The sequence below is a fragment of the Dermochelys coriacea genome, chromosome 7, assembly GCF_009764565.3.
Source record: "Dermochelys coriacea isolate rDerCor1 chromosome 7, rDerCor1.pri.v4, whole genome shotgun sequence".
Lineage (NCBI taxonomy): Eukaryota > Metazoa > Chordata > Testudines > Dermochelyidae > Dermochelys > Dermochelys coriacea.
In genome coordinates, this window is record NC_050074.1 from 44,199,406 (window position 1) to 44,223,867 (window position 24,462).

The 24,462-nt window shown below is 45.2% G+C and overlaps 2 long non-coding RNA genes across 2 annotated transcripts in view; one reads left to right on the forward strand and one right to left on the reverse strand.

The window, feature by feature from the left end:
* LOC122461015 overlaps nucleotides 1-24,462 on the reverse strand; it is a 27,557-nt gene continuing 3,095 nt past the window's right edge. The window contains exons 2-4 of the long non-coding RNA XR_006282693.1: nucleotides 20,650-20,656; nucleotides 18,665-18,668; nucleotides 1-206 (exon numbers count right to left, since the gene is read on the reverse strand). This is a non-coding gene — a long non-coding RNA (uncharacterized LOC122461015). The remainder of the gene's footprint in view (nucleotides 207-18,664; nucleotides 18,669-20,649; nucleotides 20,657-24,462) is intronic.
* LOC122461016 overlaps nucleotides 23,700-24,462 on the forward strand; it is an 8,084-nt gene continuing 7,321 nt past the window's right edge. Inside the window, exon 1 of the long non-coding RNA XR_006282694.1 lies at nucleotides 23,700-23,889. This is a non-coding gene — a long non-coding RNA (uncharacterized LOC122461016). The remainder of the gene's footprint in view (nucleotides 23,890-24,462) is intronic.

The following is a 24,462-nucleotide window of genomic DNA, read 5'->3' on the forward strand; positions in this document are numbered from 1 at the left end:
ATATGTCACACAAGGTCCCTCAATGCAGAGTGAAAAGCCACATTTGCTTTATTATAATAAATAATAAAGACAACTCAATATGCTGAATGTCTGCATTCACCTTGAGAATGAAATGGGTTCACAGCAGTCTATTTTATCCCAAGGAGAGAATGATGCAAGCAGCTATACATTTCTATTCTTGATGTGGTTAGAAGCATCCATGATTCCTGTTGAGTAAATCAGACAGACAATTACCGTCAAGCCATTTAGCTCAGACAGGGAAAGTGGCCAGGCTAGCAACAACTTAGTTTCACATATGGAATGCAACTGAATTGGTGAAGTTCATTGTCATTTGCAGAAAGTATTTGCCTGTCATCTATAGAGCACAGAGCTATGTTCCTGGATTCTCCTCTTCATTCCACTGTTCTGATACCAGTGGAACACTGCTGTAAAGGGAGTGGAGAATCCGATCCTGGAGTATCAGTTATAAATCAGTCATACCTGGGTTCATTCACCAAAGCCATTTGCTTATACAAGTCCTGATCCTTCCTCACTTAAGTCAATGGGAGGGTTGCCATTGAGTTTAAAGGGCGTGGAGTTGGCTTAATTTTCCAAAGGGTCGGCACAGTTCTGCAGATGTAATCCGAGTCTGTAAAATGTGCATTTGTATTTTGGCACCTGCAATTGAATGGCACAAGTCCCTGCATCTCTAGCTACCTGGCTGCAAGCATAAACCAGGCAGAAGGTGCATGAATTCTGATTTGGATCGGCAATTCATTTCACAGGCACAAACTGCACCTGCAAAAAGGGAGATCTGGCCCCTGCTATTTTGAAATTTGAGGGCTTCATCAGAATGTTTGGAGATAAGCAATCCCCTGGAAGAATTTACATTGTAACCCATCTCAAACTGCTGATGGCACCTCAGCATGGGCAGATATCTGCTCATGTGGATATGGACAAGAGGCACATGGAAAGGCAGTACTCGTTTGTTTGGCTGCAGGTGCCTTTTGTGCTTCTCTGGATAGTATTAAGTGTGGACATTTTTAAAGCTCCACTGGAATGGGCATGATTGATTTTCCTCTGTGTCTTGGACTCTGCCTTTTGTTCACAAATAGATGAGTCTTCCAAGTGACTCATGGGCAACACTAGTGTTTTTAAAACAAAGTGAAAATAAGATTTACTATTTGGGAAAAGTTATGGGGGCAAACATAGGAAAATGTATGAATCATCATCCACTAGGTGCCATTCATCTGCAGAGAAAAAAAGAGCCTTCTTTTGTGTTTAGGACCACTCAACACAATAGATCTCCACTCTTATTTGTATTACCATAGCAGCAAGGAGCTGTAGTCATAGACTAGGACCCCATTATGCTAGGCAATGTACACACTCTGTGGGTAGTAATCCTATTTATATGGAATACTGTACTCCCAGGGTATTTGGTGCAGTTCTGGGACATGGTGCTTAGCGGGACCTCTCCTTGCCCTGCAATAGCTTGCCATCATCTGATGATTTGAAGTACGCATGAGACCTGCAGATATTTTAGTGGATTGGCAGGACAGCCAGAGTTTATAGCAACAAACAAGTAAAACACCAAGGGCTGGATCCTTAGCTGCATAACTTGCCATTGCAGAATGTACATTGTGCAGTCATACTAAAATAAAGTCAGTGGAGCCACACTATTTATACCAGGTGAAGATCCAGCCCTCAGGGCTGCTATGTTTCCAGAGAATTACACTGACTTCACAACTCCCAGGGGCTTTGATGGGACACACCTGGCCTACTTGGGCCTACTATTAGGAAACAGTGGCTAGATTCCTGTGCTTGGGGCAGACCCTTTCTGTCACAGGGCTTCTCTCCTCATTCTCAAACTTTGTAGCGCTTCAAACAAGGAGAGGCAGCTACCAGAGACGGGTGCTATCAAGACATGAAAATCCCTTTGACATTTCCATCTATCCAGATGAACAGTCGACAACTGACTCTCAGAGGGGAAGCGGAGGCAAGCTGTGTTGTCTGATCTTACAAAATCCCTAATATTCTAGGACAGGGGGAGTTGATTTTTTTTGTCAAGGTCCAAATTTCTTGGACAAGGAATAGTCAAGGTCCAGACTGCAGAGCAAAAAAAAAAAAAAAACAACACCACCCCAAGCAACAAGATTTTGGGGTCCATTGAAAAGTTCCCAGCGATCTGGATTTGGCCTGCGGTCAGTCTATTGACTGCCTGTTCTAGCGCTTTCATGGCATGATTGTCCACTCTTTCTTTGAGCCTTACAAAGGCTGAGATACTACAATACTAATGACGTGGGTGGACCCTCCCAGCCTCAGAAGAACCCCTCTGAAGTCAATGTGACTCTGTGGGAGTGCCTGGGAATGCCCATGTGGTTCTCATTACATTATCAGAGCCTACATTATCCTGAATCAGTAAATTGGATGGACATGTGGACTCAGACTTAGTATTATGGTCTCTGTCAGGCCCTCCCTGTTATTTGCAGTGGCTAACTAAGTCCATTACTAAAGCTCTTAATCCAAAGCTCTGGGATTCTGCAGCTTCAGAGCCTTCAATGCATTTGAGCACAGATTTGCCCATGCAGCTGTTGCAAATTAAGTGTAGACAAGCTTTCTTCCTGGGATACAGCCCTACAGACAAACTGATATAATTGAGCAAGACCTTCATTCTTTCCTTTAGCTGTCACATGGCTACCAATGAACCAGTGTTGTCACAATGCCTACCCATTACACCAGCATATACATACAAACCAGTCTGTATCAGAGTGCATAACAGCCCACAACTAACGAAGTATTCTCAGTCTTGATGTCTAGATGATGTGGGGGGGAGAATAAGACAACTTGGTTCTTGGGGCATTGTACATCATGGTTGAAAATATTTTTTCTCCTCACTGCATCCTCATCTGTTTTTCAGTATTAATGACTTATTGAGTCCGGGGAGTTTTAATATGGGACAAGAGTTAACCAAGAGGCAGAGAGATACATTCATGGAAAAATATGCACACACACACAGTTACCCAAATATTTAATACAAGGAATGTCACTTCCAATAATTTATACATCACTACTGAATGTGATCTGGTGTCTCCTTGTTTAAAATTCCAAGCCTGGCTTGAATGTATGGATATTTTGCACTGGAGGGGGGAAAACCAACCCAAAACAATGTGAAAATTGCCATGAATAACAGCATTAACAGAGTTGCAGACACTAGAAAGAAACAAAGTTACTGAGACTATGTGAGATAATAGAAAGCACATCAACTGTTTGCTTGAAGTGCAATTATGTCCAGAAAGTGTCTGTACAAAAGTGACACCTTCAGATATGCTCCTTGGGTGAAATTCACTGACTCAGATGCCATTGTCCCATTCAGGCCCAGATTAAGCCCTAAACACTCTAAGATTGTGTGTACTGCCTTAGTACCTGATTGGATTACAGCAGAAGAGAAAATGGAAAGTACATTTCTAGCCATTGATGTTCAAGAAAGTCATGCATGTCTGCCTGAGTCTGCAGGCAACCTGAAACAATAGGTCTGAGAAGCCAGAACTGCCCATTCTACTTATAAGCATGTAAACGCCAAGCCCTGTTGTTCTAAGAAGCTCTGCCAAACCACCTCAATGGAGGACTATGAATGGCAAGAGAAGAAAGCAGTGGGCCCAACTTACTCACCTCAAACCTCACATATCAAATCAAACCAAACCAAACCTACCCTAGATGCTGGGTTGTGTTCCAGAGGGCCCCCATATTGCCATCTCAGCCTCTCCACTAGGGGAGGGGGAGGAAGAAGGAACCTTGCTGCTGTTGGTGCATGGTGAGGACAGGGGCCCATGTCATGGCTCCTGCTTCCCTGCAAGTGGGGTGCAGGGCCATGGGGTGGAGCCATGTGCCCCCATGTGATAGTGTGCCTGGGACCTTAGCCCTCCAGATTTAAGGGGAAATGGGTGTGGCCCTCATCTAAAAACCAAAACAAAAAACCCTATAGTGTGAGCTAAGCAGGAACCCTTGGAGCAGCTAACCCTGCAGAGGAGGCTTCAGCTGAACTTCGTTACTGTTCATTTACTTGTTGATCAAGCAAAACTCCAGGAAGGGATGCGGCTACACAGCGTGTGGCTTTTGTTTTGGAGCAGCCCGGGAAAGGTAACTGCTCAAAGGGATCTGATGTGACATGAGCGGATGAATCTCAGCTTGGTTTCTAGCAGACATGTCTCCATCACAAGAGACCAGCATATATGTTGGCCCTAACTGCTGCCCTCTTTGGCCATGGAAAAGAAGTAGTTGGGGATCATGCCTATTCTCTCCCCCTAGAAGTTGTCACCACCCTGCTCAGGTTGAAGCGCTTTAGCAGTGTAGGGAAGCTTGCACTGCCTGTGCTCCAGTTGTTCTGTGGCTAAATGTAAGGCATCAGTTTGTGGTCTGGCCCACTTCACCCCCATGGACATTCACCCACTTCCCCCACGCTGGGAAAGTGATTTTTGTAAGTTTCAGGGAGGTAGGAGACTTTGTATTGCAGTAGCTCACAACAGTACTTTGTCCTATAGTTCAAGATATCTAGGCTAGTAGCGTATGCTTAGGACAGGAATAAAACATTGATGGATGTGTCATGCAAGGAAAGAAAGAATTAGCTTCACAGTAAGAAAACCAATAAGCTTTCAGAAACAAAAAGGGACAATACTCATTTAGTGTAGAGCAGCCTAGCTCTGTTGGCATCTGTGGAGCCACAGCAATTCACACCAGCTGAGAATCTGGGCCAAAAATTCTTTAAAGGAGAAAATATAGCAAGTGGCATGAATTCTTCCTTTGCTTCCACCCATGCAACTGCTGTGACTAAGGTGTCCAGAGCTTTCAATCAGATTTGCCCAGGTGCAAGGGTCACACTTCACAGGTTCTATTGCAGGATGGGTGGCAGTGGGGTGACTTGATGTAAGGGGACTGTTATATTCAGTGGGGGTTAGTGGTGGGGGGTGTTTTAGTTGCTAGCTCCCAGTACTAAAAAGGGGAAGGGTTAATGGGGAATCAGGACCCTGAGACTGACAGGCCCCAGAAACAATGGGGAGAAAGGCCAATGCTCCAGGTCAGCCTGAATGACAGGGCGAGCAGGCTAATCAGGGAGTCAGGGAGGTCCCATCCTCCATGTGAGCTGGAATTGCCTGGGTTAGAGAGTGGGGCTGAGCAAAGGAGAAAGCAGGGACCCGAGCTGAGCTAGGGAGCAGAGCTGTGCCAGATCTGGAGAGACCCTGTCCTGGGAGCAGAGCTGCAGTCCCAAAGCCAAAGCCCAGAGAGAGCAGACTTACCTTGGGAAGAAAGCTGCAACAACCAGAGCCAGAGGGGCCAGAAAAACAGCCCACGAAGCAGGTCAGTGCTAGGAGCAAAGCTGTAGCAACCAGAGGCAAAGGGGCCAAAAAGCAGCCCAGGGAGCTGGAGGCAGAGCAGCAGCAGTGCTGAGATGGAGTGATGGAGCTGGGGCTGGAGCAGTTTGGAGCTGGGTGTGGTGAGCAGCTGGGGAGAACGAGGGGGACCCTGGGCAGCGGGCCCAGCACAGGGAGATGTCTCAGCCAAGAGGCTCTGCAGGCCAGGCTTGGATTGTAACCCCGACAGGGCGGGCACGACACTGGGAAGAAGGGCCCTGCTACCTAGAGCCTGTGGCCACCACCAGAGCAAGTGTCCAACCCACAGCATCCCCGCAGCACAGCCAGGGTCTGAGAAGAAGGCCTCAAGGGCAGGGAGACCACTGGGTAAAGGAAGTGGGAGCGAGGACTCAGATCCTTTTGCTAGCCCACTTCACCGGGGTAGTGCAGAAGCCAGGAAAGTTCCCCACAATAGTGGGATTATTCCCCCGCTTTCATGGAGGGCAGAACTTGACTCAGTGGCTATAAATAAGGTTGGACAAATTTGTTCAGATGAAATAGAACCCAAACCAAAACCAAAGCCTTTTTCAAGAACTGCAAGGCTTAGCTAAAATGCAGTAGAGGAAACATCTCAGCTCTGTTAGGGACTAGAATTTGCATATGAAACCAAGGAAAACTGCCAAGCCTGTGCATTATTCACAGCAGTGAATAATTACTGATTTCTCCAGTTCCCCAATGCAAGAGCCATTTTGCCATTGACATGTATGATTAAAACATAGTATGAAATCTGCTATTTAAACCTGTAAGTCATATTGCTGATGTGGATGGGCACATACACAGAAGTTAAACACAATATCTCTGGTGGAAGATGTTGGCTAGAGGTGGTGGGGCAGGAAGAGTAGCCTGCCAGGCATCTCACTGCTTCTAATCTATGTTGCCTTCACCAGCTATGGGGTCTGTAGTCCCAGGGGCAGGGACTTCAGCCTCATGTGGTGTCCAGGTGTAGAGGGCATGCTGAGGTCTGATGCTTTATAGATCATGGGGAAAGTCTTGTGGTTAAGATGCTGGATTGGTACTTAAGAGATCTGGTTTCAATCTCCACTCCTGCCATTCCTGTACTGGCACCTAATCTCTGTGCCTCTATTTCCCATCTGTAAAAGGAAATGGAGATCTTTTCCTTTCTCCCATCTTAGTCTTATTTGCTTAGAGTGTGAGCTCTCTGGAGCAGGACTGTTGCTTACGGTGTGTCTGTACAGACAGACAGGCACCAGTCTCAGCTAGGGCCACAAGATGCTAATAGTAATGCATGTAACAATGGAGATACAGCTCCAGCCACTTCAAACCAGATATGGAATTCAGGCTTGGGTGTATTTCAGATGTGATATGAAAATGCTAAAGTGAAATCTCCTGCTTCATACATGAAAAATCTTGTCCTCGTGGGCTCATTGTAATAATTTTTGTTATTAAGTATGCAAGTGTAAGTTTCGTTATTGAAACTGCATATTTCATGCTGCATTTGAAGATTATATTTAACTTCATTTCCTGTGCACAAATAGTTCCATTTAATCTCACAGGTATATCAAAGCACCAAAGAGTGTATGCAAGCATAATCCGCTCTTCAATGAGTGTTATGCCCTCTGGCACCCAATTCACATTAGATATAGGTCTGTAACAGCTGCCGGCTACAGGGTTTAGCTTGAACTGCAAAGGCTTGTGCATTTAGCCCTGCAATTCCCACTCACAACTGAGATGGAGGGATGTCACATTTGCAGTACAATGCTGGATCTGCAACAAGCTGATATTCACTCCCAAGATGGTCATCGTTTGTGTGACTCTTCCAACAGTTTTTCAAACTCTCTTCCTTCCCATTCTTCATACCCCCTCCTCCACTCTGACTGTGGACCAGAATACCAATGAAGTCAATGAGAGAATAACCACTAACTTCTATGGGGTCCAGTAGTCTCCACACTGTCTCATACTCCTTTTGCCACCTCCCCTGATGCCCTGTGACAGTTTTGTTTGCTGGTGGGCATGTGGCTGGTTTGCAGATTCTCTGACATCATCCCAGTCCTCTTCCTCCAACTCACTCCTTTGTTTCCTTTATTCTGCTTTCCCAAAGTCACTGTACCTTTCGGTGGTGCAAGGAATGTTTGATTGGGCCCAGATTACTTAATGGGCCTTAAAGGTGGTATTTTCACAAGCATTTTGCAATGACCTAATGCAACAAGATAAATCCCTTGTTGACTTCAAATGGGAGCAGAGTTAGGCCAGATCTGGGAATGTCTGAAAATCCTCCCTCAAAAAAAAAAGAAAAAAATTATCCCTGATCCTGTTTTTGATGGCAGCAAACCTACTGATAAATAGTGTGAATGAAGCTTCTCTTCTCCAGATTGGATCCGACTAAGTAGCAGCATGCTGTTTACAGGCACCTGCTGGTAACAGACAGCTGTGCATTATTATATAGGATTAAAAAACAGCCGCCATTTATGCAGTAGTTTACCATGACCTACTAAAAATAAGACCAATGATTATGTGTTAACAATTTTACAGAGCCAGACAGACAAGGACTGATCCAATTCTGTTTTCATTTAAAAAGGTCAAATCTGGAGAAGTGCAGAGTATTTGAAAATTTGAACCTTATTTCTAGTCTGAATTTGCCTAGCATTAGTTTCCAGCCATTGGATCTTGTTATTCCTTTGTCTGCTAGATTAACGAGCCCTTGTCAACTATCTATTCCCCAGGTACTCTCAGGGGTTGGGGTCCTTAATTGTGTTTCATTGTTAAGGGTGGGTAAAAATGACCCCCCCAAAAAAGGCATCATGTAATTTATGGACAGCCCCATAACTGAGCAGGTCAATCCTTAACCGTCTTTGATAATTAAATAGATTGAGCTCCTTGAGACGATCACTATAAGGCAGGTTTTCTAATTCTTTTAATCATTCTTGTGGCTCTTCTCTGAACCCTCTCCAAGTTACCAACATCCTTCTTGAACGACAGCAGAACTGGACACAGTATTTGGCACTGCTGCCACCACCACTGAAATACAGAGGTAATATAATCTCCTGTCATGGTTGCAGGGCTAGCTGCATCCCTCCCCCTGCCCCCGCTCCAAGTGTAACCCTTGTGCCTCTCCCAACTATGATGGAATTCTGCAGTTGTCCCACTGTGACCAGGCTAGGGTGACAGTACCTGGTCCTGTGCATGGCCACGTATTCTAAGCAGTCAAGTTTTCCCAGACTGCACCATGAACAAAGGGGTAAGAGAGTTGCCACAGTTTGGAAGGGCACTACAAAGTCTGGGATATGGGTGATTGGACTCAGGGACACATAATGCAGTAGAAATTCCTAACTTGGGATTACAAATGAATGTAGATGCTCAAACCCTATGTTAACAAACCCAGGGGCTGCTAACTTGATAACTAACCCTGGGTTTACAGATCAGTGTAAACATACCCATTAAGTTTAAGGCCAGAAGCGACCATCAGATCATCTACTCTGACCTATTGTGTCTCAGGCCACCAGCACACTAAACTCAACAAGCAAAGTTAGACCAAATTATTATTGTCCACAGGAGAACTAAATTCATGCCACAAGGACAGAATAGGAGGGACCAGTGCCCAAGATCTCTGCAGTAGCAGGGAATTAAGTGAGATTAGCTAGATAATGTTGGCAAGTGCCCTGTTCTCCATGCTGCAGAGGAAGGGGAACCCCCTTCCCTCAAGGTCACTACCAATCTGACCTGGGGGAAAATTCCTTCCCAACTCCACATCTGGGTGTCGGCCAAAACTGCTCCCCAACTGCCTTGGAGAAGGAAAAAGTCACTTTCTAGCCAATCCAAATTCCTTTGTCTTCTCAGTTCCTGGGGTTTGTCCTGGTCAAAAAAAGTTTCACTAAGCCCCATGCAGAGCTGAGCTAGACGTTCACAATCCATGGCTCTCTCATTGTCCTCAGATATTTGCCGAGGGGTGTCTTATTTGAAGCCAGTGTGTCCTTCCTACTTGCTTTTCCTTACAAAGTGCTATTAAGCTACACAGATATAGTCATACAGTAAACTTCTCAATAACCAGGTTAACAGACAGTACATATTACAGAGCAGCCCCAGCTTCCCTGCCTGATATTCCTATTTATACATTCCCAACTAGCATTAACTTCTTTAGGCACAGCATTGCACTGGGAGTTCATGTTAGAATCTACTCACCTCCCAGGGGTGTGGCTGTCCTGTTTTGCTTTTAGAAGACATTTATATTTGGATATTACACAATGTCCCTTCATTAGGGAAGCAAGTATGGAGTGTATGTCCAGTGCTTCTGTGTGTACGGCCACTGTGTCTGATCACTGTGTTAGAAGTAGGTGGAAAGTGATTATGCAACTTCTTCGGTCTGAATGGTTCTTCTGTGTATGCTCTCAGCAAAGTGGGAAGCAGTTAATAGTGTTCCACTCTGGATGGCTATTGTACTCATAATAGATCATTTTCCTCATTAACCAAGTGAGCAGTGCTTGGGTTTATATGTTCATATATCTTTCTTTTCAGTCCAAGCATCATGGATATAGGTCAGGTTGGCAAAGCACAGCAAACTCAAATGGTTCCAAGCTCTGCAAGAGCACCCTTCCCTCTCCCCCCCCACCCCCATTTCTTATTCTTATGCTCCTTGAATTGTCATTTTAAAAAAAAAAAGCGCAGAATGACAAATGCTAGCTGGAGTCATGGGGGCAGAAGCCAGGAAATCAGGTAATAAAAAGGAAGAGGGGAAAAAAAAAAAGTCTTCAAAGGCTGGATTTTGAAGAGAGCACAGCAGCCAAAAAGCTCTCAGTTTCATTGGGAGAAGGTGGGTGCCAGCCACTTTCAGGAGGGAAATAAAACCTCAATCCTTTGAAAGCTTTTTTCCTTCCTTTTTTTTTTTTTTTTTGAAAGTTGATAAAACGCCCATAGAAGTTTCTTCCTAACTTCCCATTAGTTAGGAGTTGGTGATGTCCCAAACATGAGGGTTTATATTCCTTCCAAAACACTTAGTTTCAGGATTACTCTCTGTAGTATATTGGGGAGGGTTTTGAGCTGGTTGCTTTTGATGGCCCCCAACAATGAAGCTTTCATTGGGAGATCGTTACCCTATCCAATTCATATGCAGGATCCAGTCCTCATCTGGTATAAATTGGCACAGATCCATTGACTTCAATAGAACTGCAACGATTTACACCAGTCGAGAATTTCACCCTCCATTTATGTTTTCCTTTTCCTAAGGTCATCTAATTCTTCCCATTCTGGGTCCTGCTAGCAGAATTCCCTCTTCCTCCCAAGTGTTTAGCCCCTTTGAATACTTGAACAAAACAAGTTTCATCATTTAGCCACATTATGAATATTTACTTCTTTTAATCTCTCCTCAGTCAGTCCCTCCATCTCTGATCACAGAAGAGCAGCAAAAATGAATATTCTGATATTGAGCTTCCTGGAACCACTAACTTTGGATACATATCTGAAACAGACAGAACGCCCAAGCCTTTTGAGGTTGCCCCAGTGCTACTGCAGGATTAAAGTCAGTGAAACCGTAGGATTAGCAGCAGTTTATGAAACTCAGCCAACTGTCAGACTTTCCCTCCACCCCCTAAAATACTTCCTGTGTGGCTGATCGACACGTGCCAAGAGGACACTGCTGCTTTATATCCAGCCCTGATGCTGCATGCACTAAAGTCTCAGGAGTTCAATAAGATACATTCAGCAGCAGCAGCAGAAATAGACAAAGGTGCAATACTGAGAGAACTTCATGATATTTCATTTCTAGCGTGGAACACATTGAACAGGCTCAGTATTATTGCCTGAATGTTCATTTATGCACTGCTGTGGTAAAATAGCTTCAGAAGCATGCACAGGGTCAGGTTGAATACTGTTTTTACTAGCAGTCTTCTCCTTCCTCCCAGATTCTTGCAAGTCTATCCTCCAGAAGCACTGGGAATGATGGTTTGATTACAAGTGTATGGTGGCTTTAAAGGGACAAACTATTACAATTTAGGGCCCAATCCAATTCCAATGAAGTCAATAGGAGCCTATTGACTTCCAGGGGCATTCAGTCATGGCCAGAAGGCTCATAGGTTGCTGTAAGCAGCCACAGTAGTCAGGGTTGTCATTCTCACTGGACATTTTCCCCACTCTCTATGGTTAATACTCTAAGGTCCCCATCCACACAGCAACTTTTAGCTGCAATTTTTTAGCTATAGGCCAACTGAGGAACACAGGTAGCTTTGTGATTTCCACCTTGGAAAACTAGCAGAACTGTTAATGGTGTCCAACTCTTATATCCACAATTCATTCTGGATACACAGGAGTGAGACTATCCACTGATTGTTATTAGCTAGCGACCAGCCATACTCTGGCACTACTGGTCTCAGTTCTGTGAGGCAGGCATTTGTGTCCATGTTGCTCACATATAATCCCTCCAGACACCAATTGTACAAGAACTTTAGAGGAGTGCACTCCTCCATCTTAGAGCTTCAGACATATTGACCAATTGGCCATTGACCAACTGCTTACACAAACAGTGTCACAGTTAGGAAATCTTACCACAGCCTTGCAGTACAAGGGACAGAAGGGGAGGGGGGGGTCCCACAGGTCTCATACCCCTTCCCCCCCGCCCCAGAGTTTCAGAGCCTAAAGCAGGATGGCTACACTGCTATTTTTAACCCCACAATGACCAACCTCCCCCCCCAAACTTGTTATAAGAAACCAAGATTTTAGTTTTTCCACCCAAAACAAAAAAATGCCCTCAAAAGCCCCTCTTCCTCCCACATAAAAGAGTGTGATAAACCCCACCTGTCAGTCAAAAATTGCCATCCAAGTCTAGTCACAGGTACAGTAGCTCTGTGTAACTTTGGATACATTTACACTGCAAAGAAAAACCTGGCTCTGGATTCCAACAAGCAGGGAGGGTCTCAGAGCTCAGGCTCCAGCCCAAGTGGGACTGTCTACACTGCTATTTTTAATCCTACAGCCCAGGCCCCAGTCAGTTGACTCAAGACTTGCCACCACAGGTTTTTCTTTGCAGTGTACACGCACGCTGTACAGCCTGCATGACCATCTAGGACGGTCAGCTTTTCAAACTAAGTAGACCAAGGATATGGATGGATATGTATTACTCTGTATTTAGTGAAATACAGCCATGTCTGGAGTGGCATACATCCAACTATTGCTATTGTGTAGAATAGCCAGACACTATTTCCAAAATGGGTAGGAATAATAATATTCAATTAAACTGTAAAAGGAAGAGTTGATGCAGGCAGAATGGAATTACTTATGTCAGAATTTGGATGGGACACTCTTAAGCACCCTTGTTCTTGCTATTAATGCAATGGAAATTTTAGGCAGAATTTAGGCTTCCATTGGGTGCCTGACTCCTAGACTCCTTTGAGAATCTCAGCCTTAGGACCATAAGCAGGCAGGATTTCAGATACTTTATCTTGCAGGGCTGCTCTTCAGAAGAACAGGGCCTCCTAGCACCATGGCAAGGCACTGATTCAGCACCCACTAGGAGGTAAGAGCTCCCTAACATCAACTCCTGCAGCACCTGAGTTTTCCTTGAACACCTCCAACCTAAGGACTGCCCTGGCCAGCACCACTTAGCTTGAGAGATTCCAGCCCAAGGCAATATGGCTGCAGCTCAAAGTGCTCTGTGGGATATGCCATTTACCTGGCTCTAGTGAAAACAGGAGTGCTACTACATCACAGGGATACAATGATTAATCACCTGCTAATATTTGTACAGTGCTTTGAATGTGTGCTGTTTGAATGTGTGCTGCTAAATGCTAGCTATTACTTAGATCTCCCCCACACACCCCATTTCCTTCCCTTATGTGTTACCAGCTCATTTCCCCCTTACTTAGAGCATACATCAGCTCTTGGCTGGCATTATTCCAGCTGCCTTGTTATAACAGGTTCTCTCATTCCCAATCCTGCATTTCCTGGCACTGTCCCCATTCAAAAACCTCCAGTTCTCAGGGTAGTTGATACCATCTGGTGACCTTTTCTTGATTATGTCTCTACAGCACTCTTCAGTCTGATATTTTCTAAAATTGGGCTTTGCCTTCCTGGAAAGCATGACACTCGGGGTGAGTGACTCATGAGCTTTGGCATGCAGTTCCAGCAGCCTGGGACATGAAGGCAGCACCCTCCCCCTCATGCAGCAGATGTAACAGTAGGAAGTATTATTTTGCAAGACTGTGCTCAGATATTTCCTAGAAAAGCAACACAATGTCACATGTGAAGTCAGTACAAGGAAATCCATATATACCATATGTGGTTTAGAAATGGTAGGTGTCTAAGACCCATGTCTGCATAATCTCTTGCCTGTGGTATGCAATAAACATTCCACATCTTTAAGGGAAAATCCTATACAGCTTGGGTAAAGGAGGGTTTTTTTAAAACCCTGTCCCAAAATAAGTGTAAATGCACCAGAAAGACACATTTTACATCTGCATGTGGGGACATCTGATGTCACCTGGTTATTCTGATGGAGGACAATGAAGTGATGCAAGACTAACCCCCAACAACATAAAGGGCATGGCAACAATCTGTACGCTGAAGAGAGGAAGGAGAATCTGGTGGTTAAGGTGTTGGCCTCAACTCTGAAGATGAGGGTTCAGTTCTGAGAGTGACACATTTTGGGCAAGTCAGTAGGGCCGGCTTTCTGCAGGAGCTCAGAGGTGCACTTTCAAAGAGAACTCTGCTCCTGGTGAGGCACCAAAAGAAGTTGCCAGATTTCCAGACAGCTCAGCCCAGGTGATGCCGAGCCATTTTTAAAGCCTGAGCACAAGTACCAACGACAACTGGTTGGATGGCTGTGCTTGTGGAAAGCCTTGCCCTAAAGGTGCTTGCATCTCACCTCACCCTTCTACAAAGTGGGAGAGAATGGTACTTTCCATCTTCTACTTTGTTGTCCTTGTTTATTCAGGGGCAGGCTCCGTCATTCACTATGTTGATACGACACCTAGCAAACTAGGATTCTGAGCTTGTGTGGGGCCTCTAGAGGTATGTCTTCACAACAACCCCCAGCAGCAAGTCCCAGAGCCTGGGTCTGCTGCCATGGACTGTTTTTTGCTGTGTAGATGTACCCTAGGTGCAACTGCTATACAAATAAATACCCCATAAGCAGCTATACTGCCTCATGTCTGAGGTCTCCCCAATCTAGTGTATCTGACTCTACTGCTTAAGTAAGGCAACAGTAGTTTACCTTTAAAGAGTTAATTGTAGTATAATCAAACAAAAGCACCATGCAATACAGCATCCAGCTGTATAAGGGGAGGAAATGAGGCAATGAGATCAATTATATTGATTCATGTCTCGTCTTGATGGAAAGAGTTAGAAAGCTAGGTGTTGACTTGAAACTGGTTATTAGAATAAGGCAGATAGAACATGATCTTTGGAGAAAACATTACTGCTCATATGTTTCCAGTACTAGATTTCTTAGGTAACTGAATTCTGCCAAAATATCTGGCTCTTCTGCATTTCATTCTAACAAAAAGAGGACTGTACAAAGTATAAGAAAAATGCTGCTCTCAGAATGTGCAGGAAGTGTAAAAAACTTGCTGTGAGATGTGCCACTCAAGAGGTTTTAGAAAGATTTTGGAGTACAAGATGGGGGGGACCCACCAAAATACAGAAACACCCACAAAAAAAAAAGCTAAAAAAGATCCCAGGAGAAATATCCTTCAGTGTGAAGGAAATATCAAAGTAGACCCAGATCCACCAATATCTTTAGGTTCCTAATTCCAATTGATTTTTATGTTGTAGGTCTACTGGTCCAATCATCCCAGGAAAACTAACAATATTTTAATACTTCTTGAAATTAAACTTTAGATTGATATTCTTCAAGTCTGCCCCCCATCTCAGAGTTATAATCCCTCCCAGTCTGCCTCAACTCTGTTTAGGGGACACCCTCTCAAGAGGGTATTTCAGGGGTTCTCAAACTTCATTGCACCATGACCATCTTTGGACAATAAAAATTACTATGTGACCCAAGGAGTGGGAACAGAAGCCTGAGCCAGTACAAGTCCCCGGTGGGGAGGAGGGGGAAAAGCCAAGGCTTAAGGGCTTCTGCCCCAGGAAGGGGGCCTGTAACTGGAATCCTGATGCCCAGGGCTGAAGCCCTCGGGCTTTGGTCCTGGGCCCCAGCAAGTCTAAGCCAGCTCTGGCGATCCCATTAAAATGGGGTCCTGACCCACAGTTTGAGAACCACTGGGATAGTTTATTCTTCTGCTTCTCTGCAGAAGCTGACAAAGGGCCAATACATACCAAATATGATGGCTGTTTCTTGGCTATAGACACTTGTCTATAATGGGACTTGCCTAAGATCACGTCACAACTGTTTCTGTGTACTACTAAATGGGGTTGGATATGAATTGGCAACATTGGGTTAAAAGCTGCATGGCCCATTGTTACTCTGCGAGGACCCCCCCTCCCCACCGTCTAATCCATTTGTCTTGCATTTAGTCCAAGAAGCTGAACTAAACTAAAAAGGCATGAGGATTATTAGAGTGGGTACGAGGCATGTAATTATATCTGTTCTGGGCATCTCTCCATTCTAACTGGGGTCAGGACTTACAGCGAGAGTCTGACATGGCAAGCCTATGTAGTACTCGCAACTGCAGAATATTTGGTGGTGAAAGGGACCATTAGGCTCCACAGGGGTATTCCTCTAATCAGCACAGAAGAGGCAGGTGGGAACAGCTCAGAAAATTCTTCATACTCAGGTGCCAAATCGGTTTTTCCCCCACAGATCAGATCAGTGAAGTATTTGGTCATGAGTATTTGCACCAGTCTGATATCTCTAAAGGTGCAGCTGCTCTTCGGTAGTCAAGCACTGGTATAAGATAAGGGATGGAGAGAGATGGATTCATCCTCTGCTAACCTTTCATTGTTTTCTTGACATCCCCCACTCTATGGCTTCAGAACTTGTGCCTTTTCATTCCAGGTCTCTCCAAAACAGTGACTATGTGATGGCATCTTTGTAGCCAACCCCCCCGCCTTACTGAATTCACATGTAGTGCCCCTGGCAGTAAATGACAGGCCATCGAAACATAGCCAGGACATCCAAGTGTCACTGTCTGGTGCCATGCCAGCACTTAAACAGGACAAACAGACTGGAGGGAAGACCTCCAGATAAGGCAACAAAGGACCTTTTCACCTTTCCCTGGGGCTGAGCAGGTGACATTAGAAGCCCCAGGCAGTTTATGAACAAAGAAGGATGTAACCTAGTTTTCTGGCTCTACAGCTTTGAGAGAAGAAACATGATCTGATGTCCAAGGTTGTATGGGCTGAAATGCCCTCCTGAGCAGCGGCACTGCACAATGTCTGTCTGCTGCTAAAACCCAGTTGTAATGACTTAAGTGCTCTGTAGGCCCTGCATGGATTCTTTCCACTGGGGCAAGTTTTCAAATACATGGTGAAATATCTATGGGTTTATGGCCTAGGAGACGGGGATTGGACTGGGAATCAGGATATCTGTGTTCTAATTCCTAGTCCTTGGGCAAGGCATTTCTCCTTTCTATGCCTCCAGTTCCCTTGAGCCTTGTATGTTTAGAAAGTAAGTTCTTTGGAGCAGGAATGGTCTCTTGCTGTGCACTTGTACAGCACCCAACACAACCAGGCACCGATCTTGGTTGGGGGTCCCTTGACAGGGCCAGATTAAGGCAGGGCTTTAAGGGCTGCGGCCCAGGGCCCCAGCTCAAGGGGGCCCCACAAAAATAAATCACAGCCACCGATCTCTGGGCTGCTAAAAGGGGCACTCGGGCAGACTACCTGCATGCCGTAGCCCTACGCCACTCCCGGAAGCAGCCAGCTCCTGACAAATCTCTGCAGCCCCTGGAGCAGGGGTGGCTCCGCATGCTGCCCCTGCAGCTCCCATTGGCTGGTTCCCAGCCAATGGAGCTATGGGGGTGGTGCTTATGGGCACAGGCAGCACATGGAGACCTGCAGCTTTTAACCTGCTGCCCCCCAGAGGCATGCTAGCAGCCAGCCACTTCCAGGAGTGGTGTGGGGCTATGGCAGGCAGCATGAGCCCTGCTGTGCCACTGGCCGGGAGCCTCCTGTGGTAAGTACCTCCTGGACGGAACCTGCACCTCGCACCCCCTCCTTCACCCTAACCCCCTGCCCCAGGTCAGAACCCCCTCCTGCACCAAACTCCCTCCCAGGAAAAAACACTTGTATACAGGGGCCCCACAAAATTGGGGGGAGGGATAGCTTAGTGGTTTGAGTATTGGCCTGCTAAACTCAGGGTTGTGAGTTCAATCCTTGAGGGGGCCGTTTAGGGATCTGGGGCAAAAATTGGGGATTAGTCCTGCTTTGAGCAGGGGGTTGGACTAGATGATCTCCTGAGGTCCCTTCCAACCCTGATATCTATGAAAATCTAATAGCCCCAGGCCCATAAGAGAGTTAATCCGGCCCTGTCCCTTGGCATTACCTTGTTACTACAAAACGCTGAATACAGTGGCTGCTGTGTTACAAGTCTCTCAGTCATAACACTATGAGACAGCAGCTTTTATGCCTGAGCTAAGCCACCATTGCATTCCACATTAATGGAACAGGTGGTTGTTCTGAGCTTTTGGTTTCATTCACCTTGAGAAACTCTTTAGTAAACAGTAGACACGTAGTTTTATGTTTGTAATGTTGACAGGCTGGGTTATGCAAACATCCCTGCCCTTATCTTCACCTAATGCTCCTTTTGCTTTTCTTCCTTTTCACATGAGACAAGGATTCATCTTCTGAAGTCCAGTTGTTTCAGGCAGCAAAGCACACACCCCAGCAGGCCAACGGTCACTGGTACTGTGCGTGACAAGGAACTGCAAATTGCTGCAGTCAGAGCAAAGGCAAGATAAGCAGAGATAATCTCTGATAATTGGCCTCATTGTGGTGATTAGATCAGGCCTGACACAGGTGGTACCATATGTGCACCATTTAGATAACAGTGATATAGAACTACATATCAGCCCTCTATTGGGCTGGATTCCCACATCATGGCCTCTCACTGTTTTTGATTTCAGTTAAAACTAACTCTCAAGCCATTAGGTCTTGGATCTGTGGTTGCTGAGAGTGTCCGACAGAAAACAAAAACGCAAGTCAGAGGAGGTAAACACTAGTGAACTGGCTAGGAGCCACATCTCATTGAAGACTCCAATCTAGTGCCTGGATGGGACTGATGAACACAAGTAGTGCATCCATGTGCACTGCCTCCTAAAATTACATTCCTAACAACCATCCCAGAATTACTTTGGGGTATGCAATGTGGTTTTCCTTGGAAGTGGTAGTTATAGGTGTCATTATACAGCCTCTCTGCTCTATTTTTAGTTTCCTGGAAATACTACCCTCCATAGAAGAAATGTCCAAAAGAGGGTTTTTATTCTTTGAGTGAGGTGTTGATAGAATAAAATGATCAGCAAGATGGTGTATCTGATACAGAAGCAAAGCAATGCAATGCAATAGATTCAACACATAGGGCCAGATTCCCAGCTGGTGTGACTCAGGATAGCTCCAGTTACATTCTCTGCTGGAGTAGGTCTTTGATTTTACACCATCCAGGGATCCAGCCCCTAGAATTCAAGAGACAATGGCCAAGATTCTCCAAAAGTGACTAGTAACTTTAGGGTTTCCCTTTTTTTGGGGGTGTCTAACTTGACACACCTTGAAGGGACTCCATTTCAGAGAGCGGGCACCTAACAGTCTTGAAAGAGAACCAGTCCCTCTGGGACTGCTCATGCAACTGAAGCATTTCTAGGCTGGCTCCAAACGATTAGAGGTCAAAGTCAGTCCCTTTAATGACAAAGCATGGAACAAAAGTTTACAGTACAGATCTGGGGAGAAGGGTTAAATGCTTAACTAGGAAAATCAGACCCACCCAAGTATTTAAATCCATTGCCTTGTAGCCAGCCTCAGTTAGAGGCTGCAGGCCTGATTCTCAGAGAATAAGCTTACTTTCAGATCAGAAAAATGCAGATTCAATCAAACCCAAGCTTTTTTGCAGAATCCTAACAGTTTTGATTAAACTTATCAGGAAAGTTTCGAGTCCAGGACAGAATTTTGATCAAAACCAGAGAGAGGCATCCCAGTTTAGCCAATTTGGTGGCTAGGACACACATGGGAGATCTGGAAGACCCACATTCAAATCCCTGCTCTGAATCAGAAAAACCTGAGCCTCCATACAACCCAGGGAAGACCCTGACCAATGGACTAGTGGCTACTCTGGGGCATTGCATCTTTTTCTCCCCCCCTTCCTTCCCCCTCAAGTGTGTGCATGTGTAAAGAAAAAATTAAAAAAAAAAAAAAAAAAAAAAAAAAGAGTCAACGGTCTGTTTCATCCTGTTGTAGAAAAAATTTTTTTTTGAAGTCTGTCCTGAAAAACAATTTCTCACCAGCTCTAATGCCAAGAACCTACAACTACAGTCGAAGTCAACAGGAATAGCAGGTGCTCAGCATCTCTGGAAATCAGGCTTCATATTCCCCAATACTCTTGGCAGGTTCTTTTAATTCCAGTGGTGGAGGTTCTTATGAGTTCTGTTTCCCATGCTATATATGGGCTATAGCCAACCATTCCTAGTGATGGTGAAGGCATGTGATCGTGGGCGGTTTCATTTACAGCTTTTTACTGTAAGGTGAGAGGTGAGCTGGTTTCCATCTCCCACAGGCAGGTCAGAGAGATTTGTATAAGCAAGCTAAGCTGGCACAGACCCTCTCAAATGCAGAGCTAGGAGATGTAATCATCATGTAGGTCTACCGCATGCTCCAGAATGAAGATTTCCCCTGAACACACCACCTCTCAATGGTCCCTCATTTTTGATCCAAATTTACTTCGGTTTCCCACAAGCTTGCTATTATCCCCATTTTCTTGCTGTGAATTACAGGCATGAGAGATGCCTAACAAGGCTGTGGTTTTAGCAGAAACAAAGTTTGCTACATGGATGATGGGTGGGCAAGCTTCTTAGAATCTGAGGATGCCAGGACCTCTGGTGTTATTTTGGGGGGATGCAGAGCTAACCCACACCCCTAAAGCTTTCTCTTCCAGTAATTCAATCCTATGTTACAGGAGGATTCATTTGAAAGAAAATCTAGCCCTGTTCCTCTAGTTATCAGAAGCACATACTAGAGCCTCTGTATTAGTGATGCATCCTCTCACTTAAGGCTTAGACTGGTATAAGTGGGTGTCCTCCCCATTAGAATGATCCTTCTGCCAATTTCCCCACAGGGCTAGACTGAATTTAGACACAGCTTTGATAAAGGAGCCCTACTTAAGCAGCACCATCCCAGAGATACTAATCTGTCAACAGCCTACATCAGCAGCAAGTTATGACACCCAACACCTCCCCCCCCCCCCCCCCGCCACCAACTCTGCTCTGCTACACTAGCCAGAGATGGAACCAAAGCTATCTTTCTCCTATTCCCATGTCCACTCTTCACCTCCCTGCTTTGCACCTGGACCTATGGTCTAGGTGGCCCCTGTAGGGATGCAAGAGGCAGTACTTACACTTCCCCCACATCCTCTCCTGTGTGGGCATACAGCCCAAGGCCCCATCTAGCTCATATTCTTTATATGTTTTTCTGTCTGCTCTACTTCTCCCTCTGCCCCCCCAATTGTTTCCAATGGGTTATGAGATAGCAGGAGAAGGGGGACAATCTTTCCCTAAGCAGGATGGAAACCCAGTAACATTCTAGTGCCAGTGAAGCTTTCTAACCCACTATGTTAAAGTGGGTTTGAAGTTATGCAGAAGTGCCTGTCCTGCCCCAAGTCTGAAACAGAATATTAGAGCCTTATGCTTGAATAAAGAAAAAGGAGTACTTGTGGCACCTTAGAGACTAACAAATTTATTTGAGCATAAGCTTGGAAAGCCCCTCTGTTTTTTCCACCAAATGCATCCGATGAAGTGAGCTGTAGCTCACGAAAGCTTATGCTCTAATAAATTTGTTAGTCTCTCAGGTGCCACAAGTACTCCTTTTCTTTTTGCGAATACAGACTAACACGGCTGCTACTCTGAAACCTGTCATTATGCTTGAATGGAGATGCACGCTGCATCAGTGGGACTTCATGCAGTCATAAAGATCAACTCAGAATCAGTTATATATAAAAAGGTTTTTAAATCCTTCTGGAGTGCAGTTCAGGTTTTTTTTTTTTTTTTGCAATTTGATATATTTTGTGTATTATAGTAGCCTCTTCAGGAGCCAGTCAGGGCCCCATTGTGTTAAACACAGCACGTACTGAGTGAGAGAGGGTGGCTGCCTGAAAGAGTTTACAATCTAAAGAGACAAAACCAACAAAGGGTAGGAGAGAGGATGTGTTAACATACCTCCTTTTTAATACATAGTTTTGCTCCCTTCCCCTCCCCCCACCATTTTACAAACAGAGCTAGTCACAGCAGTCTGTCAACCCCATCACCATAGTGACATCTAGGTATGTTTTGGCCACGCCCCTCCTCTACACACTAATAATGAACACAAAATGCAGTCTCTCATAGTGTTTCCTGGCACAATCATTCCCCTCCACCCCCCATTCCTCAACAGGAAATGCTGTACTTTTCAAGTATCTGGTAATATATTTTCTAGCTCAGGACAGAAGAATTTGTATCTGGTCCAGATGATACATACGGGGGAGAAAGTAATCATTTTACAAAAGACAACTCAACTTCAGTCATTTTCTCTATACATTTCACAATGTGCTACATTGCAGAGCAGGTCCAAAATGGATGGGAAGGGAATTGAAATTTCCACAGTTGTTTCCAGGGCTCCCGAGACACCCATTTTTAATTTTTGAAGGTTTGTTGTGAATTTTTTAACTGAAAAAAAATCTTACAGAAATGCTCCTTTAAGAAACCCAGATTTCAGTTAGTGAATGTTCTTTTAGTAACTGGCTTGATAAGAGGCGGCAAAAAAAGTTATGCCAAAAAAGTAATGTTTTGAGTGGTTTTCAAAAAGGCCATTTTTTGTACAGTACGTGTCAAGCAGCTCTCCTGGCCTATAACTTAGCTACAGTCCCTCTGTTTGTGATGATGGGTATGGTTAGATTTTTATGTTTGACTGCGTGTACGTGTTCTCTCTTTGGGTGCCACCCCAGCCCTGTGCAGACAGCTGGCACAGCAGACCTCGAGCAAACTGCCCAATGACCACAAGATCGGTTAAGGGACGAAGGCACCCAGCCAGGTTTATTATTAAGCATGGTACTAGTATTCCGCAGACTTTACTGGATCACTAATACGTGTATGCCTGTAACAATGGACCAGCTCAGTGAATGACAGATAAAGATACTCCTGCTGAGATGCCTCTTTATACCCCAATAAAAAAAAAAAAAAAAAAAAAAAAACTTAGTACTGCCCCTCTGACAGTTAGTTACTGCCCCCTGATTTGACTAGTTATTACCCATCTTGTTCATGTTGGTTTGGTCAAAACATTTTTATTACATACTATTATCATGACCTTATCTTTTAGGAGGGGTTAGTGCGTTCCTGTTATTTTCAGGGAATGTTTTTGTACCAATTTTAATATTGGGATGTTTTGGTACCACTTGATATAGGGATGATTGCGGGTGAGTACTTTGTGACTAGCACATCTTAGGAATATGTATTTTTTCCACTATTAGCCTTGTTCTTGCCAGATTTTGTGAGCAGGTCTTGTCTTATTCCAGGCCTTTGATACAAGGGCTTATGTTTTAGGATCTCTTCCTACTACAATGGGCAGCTACACCACCCCAGAAGCAGCCCGAGAGCAAAGGAGACTGTGCTTTAGACAGACTTATAGTCTCCTCCTCTCTTCCCCCTAGCACTTGGAGGAATATGTGGGGAGGGTAACTGTCACTGAGGTTACACCATTCTGGGGTTGCTCAGTTTCATCTGCCAGCATGCTAGGTGACTGTCCCTTTCCTGCATGCTTGGAGTGGAGTTGCAGGAGCACAGCACTGAATTACCCCTGCATGCCTAGACCCAAGGGTCTGGGCAACCTGTGTACGGATATAAGACACCCTTCCACCCCTTACAACCAACACTGCATGGGCACATGCAGTCTTGCCACTAATGTCTTGCTCTGGGGCAATCCCAGAGCTCTGCAGTGCATTTCCCCTGAGAAGTATTACATACCCTGCATCCTTCTGCAGGCTTGCTTAGACAATTAGTGAATGGCAAGCTGCGGCATAAGTCTACAGCATACTCATGTGTGCCCCCTAACTGCCTGGGTGGACCCTGCTACCACACTCTAAATACATATTAGGGACCTTTAAGTGCATGATAGCAAGGTCCACATAGCCAGTTATCGTGCAGCAGGCTAGTGCATTACAGATCTATACCCCTTCTTGCCCCACACTAACTCTCCAACTAGATGTTAACAGTGTCTTACGCCATCAGAATGATACAGATTGGAACCTATACTTGCGGCGGGGCCCGTTGCCAGCTCCGTCCACATGTCTGTTCGGGGGATGCCATCGTGGGGCCTGGTCGCGTCGGCCACACTGTCAGGGGCTCGTTCACCTGCGCATCTACCGATGTGGTATATGCCGTCGTGTGCCGGCGATGCCCCTCTGCCATGTGCATTGGCCAAACTGGACAGTCTCTACGTAGAGAAGTGAATGGACACAGATCAGACGTCAAGAATTATGGCATTCGAAGACCAGTTGGAGAACGCTTCGATCTCTCTGGTCACTCGATCGCAGACCTGAGAGTGGCTATACTTCAGCAAAAGAGCTTCAAAAACAGACTCCGACGAGAGACTGTTGAGTTGGAATTAATTTGCAAACTGGATGCAATTGACTTAGGCTTGAATAGAGACTGGGAATGGATGAGTCATTGCGCAAAGTGAAACTATTTCCCCATGGTGTTTCTCCCTCCCACCCCACCCCCCACTGTTCCTCTGATGTTCTTGTTGACTGCTGGAGTTAGCCTACCTGCTTGTCGCGGTGAGGGGTTTTCCTCCTTCCCCCCCCCCGCTGTTGGTGATGGCTTATCTTAAGTGATCACTCTCCTTGTGGTGTGTGTGATGAGCCCGTTGTTTCGTGTTCTCTGTGTGTGTGTGTGTGTGTGTGTGTGTGTGTGTGTGTGTGTGTATGTAGATCTCTCCTCTGTTTTTTCCACCGGGTGTATCCGATGAAGTGAGCTGTAGCTCACGAAAGCTTATGCTCTAATAAATTTGT